This window comes from Tupaia chinensis, unplaced genomic scaffold (assembly GCF_000334495.1).
Source record: "Tupaia chinensis unplaced genomic scaffold, TupChi_1.0 Scaffold000355_1, whole genome shotgun sequence".
Taxonomy (NCBI): domain Eukaryota; kingdom Metazoa; phylum Chordata; class Mammalia; order Scandentia; family Tupaiidae; genus Tupaia; species Tupaia belangeri.
The window spans coordinates 10,203,617-10,214,152 of NW_006159850.1; positions in this window are offsets into that span (position 1 = coordinate 10,203,617).

The following is a 10,536-nucleotide window of genomic DNA, read 5'->3' on the forward strand; positions in this document are numbered from 1 at the left end:
CCCCCCAAAAATAAAATAAAATAAACTTATTCTCACAATTTCTAGCTACAGATTTCCCTTCGCCTACAGCAACATTTTGGTTATCTTTTTATGGGGCTTAATGACTCGCTTTAAAAGAACAAGTTTAATCTTGAGGTAAGAAGATCCCGTAATGTAGTTACCAGCAGGTGGCGTGGTGGTTAAGGTGCTGGACACTCCCACATGGCTTACCATGGTTCAAGTCCTAGACCTGGTGGCTTGCTTTCTCACTTTCTCTCTCTCTCTCTTTCTCTGGTCAAATTAAAATACATGAATGAATAATTAAAATAAAATAATTCTTAAAAAAAGAATAACCTTTAATATGATAAAATGATGATAATTAAGATTCTCTAGAAATGTGAATGATGCACTAAAGACCATTTAAGAGAATTATAGGGGGCTGGCAGGTGGCATGGTGATTAAGGGCACTGCAATTCCGGGACCAGCAGTTAGCATAATGGCTGTGTCGCTGGACTCCCACGTAGTCGACCACGGTTCAAGTCCCAGACCCAGTGGCTTAAACTCACGCCGGGCACGTGTGCATGCGTGCCCAAGATCCCAAGAGGAGAATGGAGGAGAAGGGATTGCCGCATGGCCATCCCCCCTGGGGGGTGATTTCTTGCTTTCTGTCTCTCTGTCTCTCTCTGTCTCTCAGGCAAGCACACACCCCCTATAGCGAAAAACCTCTCAAAAAAAAAAAAAAGAAAAAAAAAGAAAGAAAAAAAGAAAAGGGCACTGCAATCCCACACTGCCAACCATGGTTTGAGTCCCAGACCTGGTGACTTGCTGTCTCACTTTCTCTCTCTCTCTCTTTCACTCTGTCCCTCTCTGGTCAAATAAAGAATAAATACATAAAGCTAAATAAAATAATTCTTTAAAAAAGAGAGAATTAGGGAACTAGCAATTAGCATAATGGTTATGTCGCTGGACTCCCACGTAGCCAACCACGGTTTGTGTCCCGGACCCGGTGGCTTAAACTCACACCGGGTGTGTGTGCGTGCGTGCCCAAGATCCCGAGAGGAGAATGGAGGAGAAGGGATTGCAGCGTGACCATCCCCCCTGAGGGGTGATTTCTCGCTTTCTGTCTATGTCTCTCTCTGTCTGTCTGGCGAGCGCACGCGCCCTATAGTGAAAACCTCTCAAAAAAAAACAAGAGAGAGAGAATTATAACCATGTAAAATCATTAAATCATTTATGTATTTGAATAAGAACTAAAGACAAAAAAAAAACTATTATTATGGAGAAATTAAGGTTATTCCCTCTTCCCATTTTTTCCCTTGAATGTATTTTATTCTTAATTATATGTTATTAATAAACAATAAGCTCAGAAAAATAATCCAATATCTTTTTAAACCATTTGGTCTAATAACAAATAGTAATGCTGTGTATTGATTAAGGACACCCTTGTCTCAATGCTCAAAGGACATGAAAGTCACCCCGGATGGGCTCTCTAGTAACTCCACCTGCTGGTATCTAAGCTCTTGAATAAAGCGTATGGAGGGAACCAGCAGTTAGCGTAATGGCTATGTCGCTGGATTCCCACGTAGTCGACCATGGTTCGCATCCCGGACCTGGTGACTTAGAACTCACATTGAGCGCGTGTGCGTGCGTGCCCAAATCCTGAGAGGAGAATGGAGGAGAAGGGATTGTGGCGTGACCATCCCCCCTGGGGGTGATTTCTCACTTTTTGTCTCTATGTCTCTCTCTGTCTGTCTGGCGAATGCACGCGCCCTATAGCGAAAACCTCTCAAAAACTAAAATAAATAAAGCATATGGAGGGTTAGGGTATCCTTGAGCATAGCTGGATTGATCAACTGTCTTGTAACGAATAGAACACGGCAGAGAAGATGGAATGCCATGGTTGGTAGTAGGTTACAAAAGACTATGCCTTCCGTCTTGGGTGTTCAGCCTGTTCGGCTCATTGTCCACTCAAAGGGAAACCAGTGCCACATTGCGAGCCATCCTGTGGAGACCTCACATGGCAAGGAGCTAATATCTCTTACCAAGAGCCTATGGGTGAGCTTGAAAACAGCCATGGCCTATGTGCACACATACACACACATAGAAGTGCAAAGCCCAGCTAGGTCTTTTTTTTTTTTTTTTTTTTTTTTTGCTATAGGGCGTGTGCGCTTGCTGGAAAGACAGAGAGGCACAGAGAGACAGAAAGTGAGAAATCACCCCCCAGGGGGATGGCCACTCTGCAATCCCTTCTCCTCCATTCTCCTCTCGGGATCTTGGGCACGCACACACAAGCTCCCGGCGTGAGTTTAAGCCACTGGGTCTGGGGGTACTCGAACCATGGTTGATTACATGGGAGTTCAGCAACATAGCCATTACACTAACTGCTGGCCCCAAGCCCAGCTAAGTCTTGAGATGACTTCAGGTCTTGCTCCCACCTTGATGGAAGCCTTGTGTAAGATTCTGAGCCAGAGGAAACCAGGTGAGCGTGTGGATTCCTGAAAAACTAGGGTTTTTCTTTCATTCACACAGATAGTGTAAACAAGTTAATCAACCAAAAGAAATTTTAAAGTGTCCTGCATGTGCAAGTGGAAAACAATCCAAACTGGTGACATAGGCTTAACGAATAGCAGCTCCTTTCATGTCCAGCTGCTCCTGTTCAGAAAAGCTGCCTGATACAGGTACCCAAAAGTAGCTTACACTAACTTACACACAGGTCTGCACATGAACGTTATAGAGATGCAGAGGAAATTGTGACATGACAAATACTCTACATCACTCATTGTGTTGGGTCGTTTGTTCTTCAACAATAAATACCTAATTTGGAAGTTTATATTCGAGTCTCAGGAAGTTTGTCCTCCAAGGGAACATGACAATTTACACGATTTATTAATATTGTGCCTGTACACATTTTTTAGTATCTGTGGATTGAGAGTTACAGACCTGCTGTTTAGAAATCAATAAATGCTATTGATCTGTTTGCATATAATAGCAATATTGATAACAAAGAGTTTGAGGTACTATAGTGTCTCAAATGATAAGAAACCAACGACTTCCCTACCCCTTTCTCCCTGTACTTCGTGAGGAGCTGAGAGTATAACAGAGACTTCTCACGGCTTTGGAACCGGAAGCTGGACATGCCAAAGCAATAGCTCTATGGCAGAAGGCCCCACAGATTGCCACGTGGAAACCTATCTGTGTGACAGCCTGCGTGAGCCTGGGGGTTTCCTCACTGTAGATGTGACCTCAGCCCTAGATGTAGAGATCCAGGTTGAAACTGCAGGCTTGGCTTTCTGGTGTAGGCACCTGGGGAATAAACAGTTCCAAAGATGGTACAGAATCAGAATTATAAGGACAGTGTTTTCTGGTTGATTCTGACCACAGGCCTGGCATGGGTAAACTCGCATGGTTAACCCATGATTGCAGCCAGCATTGGTGAGAGCCTGGATGTTAGGCATGATGTGAGGCTTAGAGTATACCAAGATAAGAAGGGTGCTATCTCTAACCAAGTCTAAACCCAAACCCAGAGTTAGGGGTGTGGACTGTCTACTATGGTCTGAATATTTGTGCCCCTGGCCCAACTTATACGTTGAAATCCTAACCCCCAAGGTAAGAAGTAGGACCTTTGGGAGACAATTAGGGCATGAGATCAATAAGATTAGTGACTTCTTAAAAATTTAAATAATTATTTATTTTATTTGTTATTATTATGATTTGATTTGACCAGAGAGAGACACACAGAGAGAAAAAGGGAAAGTGAAAAAGCAAGTCACCAGGCCCGGGACTCAAACTGCAGTCGGCCATGTGGAAGTCCAGCTTAATCACTACGCCACATGCTGGCCCCAGATTAGTGCCTTTTAAAAGAAGGTCAAGGGGAACCAGCAGTTAGCATAATGGCTATGTCGCTGGACTCCCACGTAGTCGACCGCGGTTCACGTCCCAGACCCGATGGCTTAAAACTCACGCTGGGTGTGTGTGCATGCGTGCCCAAGATCCCGAGAGGAGAATAGAGGAGAAGGGATTGCGATGTGACCATTCCCCCTGGAGGGTGATTTCTCTCTTTCTGTCTCTATGTCTCTCTCTGTCTATCTGGCGAGTGCACGCGCCCTGTAGCGAAAACCTCTCCATAAAAAAAAAAAGAAGGTCAAGGGAACTTGTTTGTCCCTTCAGCCTATGAGGATACAGCAAGAAGGCACAGTTTCCATGAACCAGAAAATGGGCACCCACCAGACACCAAATGTGCTGGCACCTTGATTTTGGACTTCCCGGCCTCCAGAACTGTAAGAAATAAATTTCAGTTTCTTTCTTTTTTAAACACACACACACTCACACACACACACACACACACACACACACACTAGTTTTCAGAGGGCCTGCTCCTGGATATCCAGAGAGGCCATGAGAATTTTCATCGTAGCATTTCCAGGCCGTACTGATGCTGCTAGTCCAGGGAGCACACTTGAGAATCCCAGAACTACATCAGGGCACCTCAACCTGGGCACTTACGACATCTGGGGCCAGATCATTCTTCCCTGAGATGGGTGGGGGCTGCTCTGTGCATTGAGCAAATTCAGCATCCCTGGTCTCTACCCACCAGGTGTGAGGAGCACACTCTCCTCACACGACGATCAAAATTGTTTCTGGACACTGCCCAACGTCCTTGGGTGAGCGTGGAGGGCAGAATCACCCCCAGCTGAGAGCTACTCCTCTGTGGCATATCCTTCTACTATTGGACTTGCAGATTCGGTTGTTCATACGTGTTTCCCCCTGGGGCTGGAGAGATGAAGTTTCCATCATGCAAGCTAACAATTACTAAATACTTAACGGGCATCATAAACAGCCCACGTCTTTTGTGTCTGTTATTCCACTTAATTCCTACCATAAACTCTTAAGTAAGCGCTAATGTTCACCTGATTTTATAACTGACAGAACAGAAATGCAGTGGAATAAGGTGAAATATATTGAGTAATCATGTTGGATCAAGAACTGGGACCAGCAGTTAGCGTGATGCCTATGTTGCTGGACTCCCATGTCAACCATGGTTCAAGTCCCAGACTTGGTGGTTTAAACTCACGCCGGGCATGTGTGTGTGTGTGTGTGCCCAAGATCCTGAGAGGAGAATGGAGAAGGGATTGCGGCGTGGCCATCCCCCCTGGGGGGTGATTTCTCGCTTTCTGTCTCTCTGTCTCTCTCTGTCTTTCTGGTGAGCACATGTGCCCTATAGCAAAAACCTCTCCAAAAAAAAAAAAAAAAAAAGAACTGATCAGACTTCATTTGTAAACACCACCTATTGGAAAGGCATTATTATCCCCATTTTAAAATGAAGAAACTTGTCAGGGGTGCACACCAGTGAAGGGTGGAACCAGATTATCAGGACAAGGTCTGGTTCAAGACACTGTGCTCTTGGGGACAGTTTTTTCCTACCTTATCCACACTGGGGAAAAAGCAGATGAGGTAAAAAGATGAATACCATTGTGCATTTTAAAAATGGGTTAGTTCTAGATTTCAGTCTTCTACATGATTCCCGAGTTTTCTCTTTAAACCTGAAAAGGAGAGAATATTAGTTACAACACAAGTCTGCACCGAGGCCTTCTCTTGCTGGAAAGAGTTAGTGCAGTCAGATTTCTAGACAGACTTCTTTTTTTTTTTCTTTTCTTCCGAGTTATTTCATAGCTACAAGCAGTGTAACATGGGAAACAATAGCCAAAATTTTTGAATTCGTGCCATGTGCCTGGCCTGGTGCCCGTCTCTTATAAGCACTAAAACTAACTCGTGTAGTTCTGGCAAGAACAACCATGAGGCAGTTGGTGGAGACAGAATACACACAGAGACCATAGCAAACCACCCCTCACAACAGTCCTCGGACCTGCAGCTTCTGCCGCAGCCAGTCCAGGAAGACAGGCCCTCGCCTCTGCAGGGATTGACCCGGACCATCAGGACCAGATTCATGACTGCCGGCTTGTCTCTGTCTCCTTGTTGCATACTCTAGACCAATCGCAGAAAGACGAATGTGACTTCTGAACCAGTCACGTAGGATGCCCTGCTTCTCCCTGCCAGTCACCCCTAACCAGGGCCTACTTGAAGCCTTCTCTCCTGTCCTGGGTTTTCCCATTCTCCTACTTCTTTGAGTCTCTGCTAAATGTAGATGGCTGACTAGCCCTGCTAGTGCGAGCTCTGCAGAAAGCCTCAGCTTGTTCTCATCTGGATGGTCTTTGCTGTTTGCTTATTTAACAGTAGAACTGTTCGGGGCCGCTTTACAGCACAGGGCAAGGAGGCACAAAGGACTAGCAAGCAAATGGCTGAGGTGACACCATGGTAGTCACTGAAGCTAGGATCCTAGTCTAGATTTCCCTATTGGAATCCCACCTGCTGTGTGTGCCCTGTCCCGGATAAATGAAACAATTACACTTATACCCAGGCTAGACTAAGTTTCTCAAAGCTGTTGTTTTTAAGGAATTAATCTGACCCTTTAAAAAGACTATCAATGATTTGCAAATGGCTGGGGCCCACAGAGGGCAGAGATTCCAGGCTCTCCTCCACTCTGGAGGAATCAGCATATCTAGGAGAGAGGATCTGAGAAGTTGAGAAGTGGCTTTTTAAGAGGTGCTTAACTGCAGTGGGCTGGGGTGATAGGACAGCTGCCTGCCCTCAGGCCTAGGGCGTGTAAAGGGTAATTATACCCTGCTCTGAATAAAAAGGCAGGGATTGAGGGCAGATCTTTAATGGAATGTGCTACAGATGGGAGATGTATTTTATGTTCAAGTCATTCCTGAGATCCAAGAGGACTCCTCCCTGGCTTTAGACTGCTGAGAAAGGAAGCAGTAGTGAGACACTGAGTGCTAGCTGATTGCAGACAGCCCTAGGCAAGCTCTGCTGGAGGGCAAATGTAAATTTGGGCAGGAAAGAGCATAGGAAAGTGGGAAAGATTTGCTTTTTTCTTTGCTCTTTTGATTTTTTTTTTCTTGTTGTAATTGGGAAATTTTGAATCTTTCTCCTTCTTGATGTCTACTTGTGTCTCTTTGGGCAAGGTCTTTATTCCTTCTGCCTCATTTGTAAATGAGGAAAAATGGCTGCCTTTTAGAATGACTAGAATAATTAATTAAGAATGAACACTTCATAGGTCTAGTAGGTAGGCAATGCGAGGTTTATTTTATCCCATACTTCCTACCTTTTTACTGGAGTTTTTAAATTACCCACACTTGGAAAGCTGTGTCAGTTATATCTGGGAGAACTCTCAGAGAGCATAGTCCAAAAGAACTTAGGAAATTTGGGGGTCTCAACCCATCATCCAGAGTCTGAACTTCAATGAAATCCAAGTGATTTCCTTACACCTTTCTCTCTAAGTATCGGAGAAGCTAAGACATTCTCCTAATCGTGCCTGGCTACTAGTCTTTGGTGGAGCCCATAGGCGAACTCAGATTGACTAAATCCTACCTCCCTCTGCAGCAGGGTCCCTTCCAGTGTGTTATAGTGGGTGGGTGACCAAGATACGGGATCTGAGAACCGGATCGCTAGGGACCTGGCTCTGATCCTGTCCTCCTTGGAGAATTCAGCAGACAACTGGAGTGGAAAACTGGGGAAGGGAGTCATCTTTACAACTGGGAAAATGTGCTCACCATGGGTTGATGCCAGACCAGGAGAACAAAAATGGCTGGCATGCAACACACACACACACACACACACACACACACACACATATCTGCTAAGGAGTCATGGGTATTGTCTTAGTCTGTCTTCACAAGGGCCTGGAGAGGGGTATGCTATGGTAATTCCCATCTGCCGATGAGAAGACAGGCCTTAGATAAGTTAACTCACCCCAGTTAACTTGGACACATTTTTTTAGTTAATTAGTAAGTAAAGGATTCTTGATTTATATCTGGGACTGCCCGACCTCAGAGCTTTAATTACGTTCCTGCATTGCATCTGATGTTGAAAGTGATTATTCTTGTTCTTCAACAACTCAACCACTGCTAAGCCACAGAAACCTTTTATTTATGGGCAGTTCAGCCAAGTACATTTTATTGCCTAGTGACTTAGCTCTTTTATTTAGAGAGCTGCCAACCTGATATAACCTCCCGCTCTGGTTCGTTGGTGCTTATTCACTCATTTGGGATTGCTGCTCCTTTTAATTAGTTGTTTGACCTTTGACCACCATAAAGTTCATCTGATTAAAAAATATTTTCTTAACAAAGAAAAGTGCCAGCAAATACCAAAATCTCTAGATCAACCATGCCAGAAATGGCTGAATAAATATCTACAGAGCTCATAAAATGTCTGCCTGTGCCCTTGGCATTTGTAAAGAAACATTTACGAATATAATACATTTGCTATTATTAAGTTAGTGCTAACATACCAACTTTTAAAAAAAGATTTTTAGGATTTTAAAAAATTATTTATTTAGTTTATTTAGTATTTTTTCACACTTGACCAGAGACAATCACAGAGAGAGAGAGAAAGTGAGAAAGCAAACTGCCAGGTTCAGGACTTGAACTATGGTCAGCCATGTGGGAGTCCAGTGCCTTAACCACCACTCCACCTGCCTCCATCATCCTCATCCCCCAAAAAACAGATAAGGATATGACAAAAAAGGAAAACTACAGACCAATATCATTGATGAATATAGATGCAAAAATTCTTAATAAGATACTCGGATTTCCTTTTAATCATGGGTGTTTATTAATAGTCGAATGTCTAGAAATCTGTAATAGTGCCTGATAAAAATAAATATTTGTGAAATGCGGACAAAACGATTTATGCATTTTACTTGACCAGCATTTATTATGTTTTTGATTACAGTGAAAGTTCTGTAGTTACAACTATAAACACCATTAATCTGTTTTATGAGTTACTCCTGCTTGATAGTTAATTTCCTTTGGGTGTCTTGTCTGACCTTGAGATGCTGCTTGGGAGACTGAAGTACATAAAGATGATAGTTTACATTATTAGTGCTCCTAGATTGGGCCGGCCCTAAAGCACTGCAGTTGAGTGCTCAACATAGAAAGTCAGATCCCACATGGCCAACCCCGATTGAAATCCTGGTGCTGGTGGCTAGAAAACCATGCCAGGCATGTTGCTCAAATCCTGATGGGATCGAGAACACAGAGGAAAAAGGGCTACAGTGTGACTATGCTCCCTGGGGTGGTGCTTTCTCTCTCTGGTGACTGAACACAACCTCTGGCAGTAAAAAGAGAAAGAATTGTGCTAACAGATTAGTTTGAGAATATAGGCATTTTAATGTGTAGGATGCCACCAACAGTGCTGGCCCTGGGGTCAGTCACCCGGATCTCGGTTCCAGTTGCAGCTCTGCAACCTGAAATCCACAAAGCCTTTAGCAAATCACTTAGCTCATATCGCTTTGGGCCTTCCTTGATTTTCTCATCACTAAGGTCAGATAGTAAAGACCCTTATCAAATGGATTTCATGAGGTTTTAAAAAATGTACATATTCAAAGAAAAATCAGCAGGTAAATTTCAGTTATCACACAGTGCGACTCAGAAATACCTCACAAATAAATCAGTTTATCATGTGATGTGCTTTTACAAGTAAAAAAGCTATTTTGTTGCAAGATTGAACAGTATCTTGTATTTTTTTTTCAAATGATATTATGCTAAATGACAGAAGTGTAAGTCAGTGTTCACCTTTCAAAAGGAAACTAGGGTTGATTTAGGGCCCTCATTCTGGCTAAATCTACACCTTGGAAAATGACTGTCATTTAAATTTTCTTTCTATTGTTCTTTGAGTACTCAGGAAATTTATCTTCTTTTCCCAGAGTCATCTGTTATTTAGTTTTTGAGCAGTTGCTTCTAAAAAAGAGGTCTTTTTTTTTTTCTTGTTCTTAGAAATCAGTTTGCAGCTGGTGGTGATGGTTTTCATTTTCTAAGCACCTTCTATGAGCAACCACGGTGCAATGCCCTCCTAAACGTTTTTTCTCATGAAATTGTCACAAAAAAGGCACTTTACTGGATGAAATATTCAAGTTTCTAGATGTCCTTAATTGTTACCTGCATTTCAGAGGTGAGGAAACAGAGCCACTACGTGAGTTGCTTGTCACCTGGTTTGCTATTTCTGGCTTTGCCACTGCAGGAAGGAGGAGAAGGCAGTCCTGATCATCAGTTGTTGCTGAGCTCCTGTGATCAGCTGGTGTAGGGGGCCGAGGGACTAGGATAAGGCCGTTGGGGTTCCAAGTTCAGGGCCAGGCCCACTCCTAATTAGTGGGAAGCTTGATGATAATGAACTACATCTAGAACTTTTGTCTCCCAAACTGAGGAGTCTTCATCCAGGCTGAACCTGAATGACAGAAATCCTTCAAAAGGCTTTTTAAGTGTTCTCAAATAATAGTGTAATTTTCTACTCCTTTTCCCTCTGCCTTGCTTCTGTAAGCTCTTCTGACATTTCAAATAAATTCTACCTGAAATCCATGGGACATCTTTCAATAGAAAGAGATCTGAGTACATATTCTTCGTTAGATGTTAGAAACTTGTCCGATAGAACCTGGTCTACTATGGCAGAAAAGTCGATACGATTCATTGGTTCCTTCCTTTGCAATTTGCCTTTGATTCC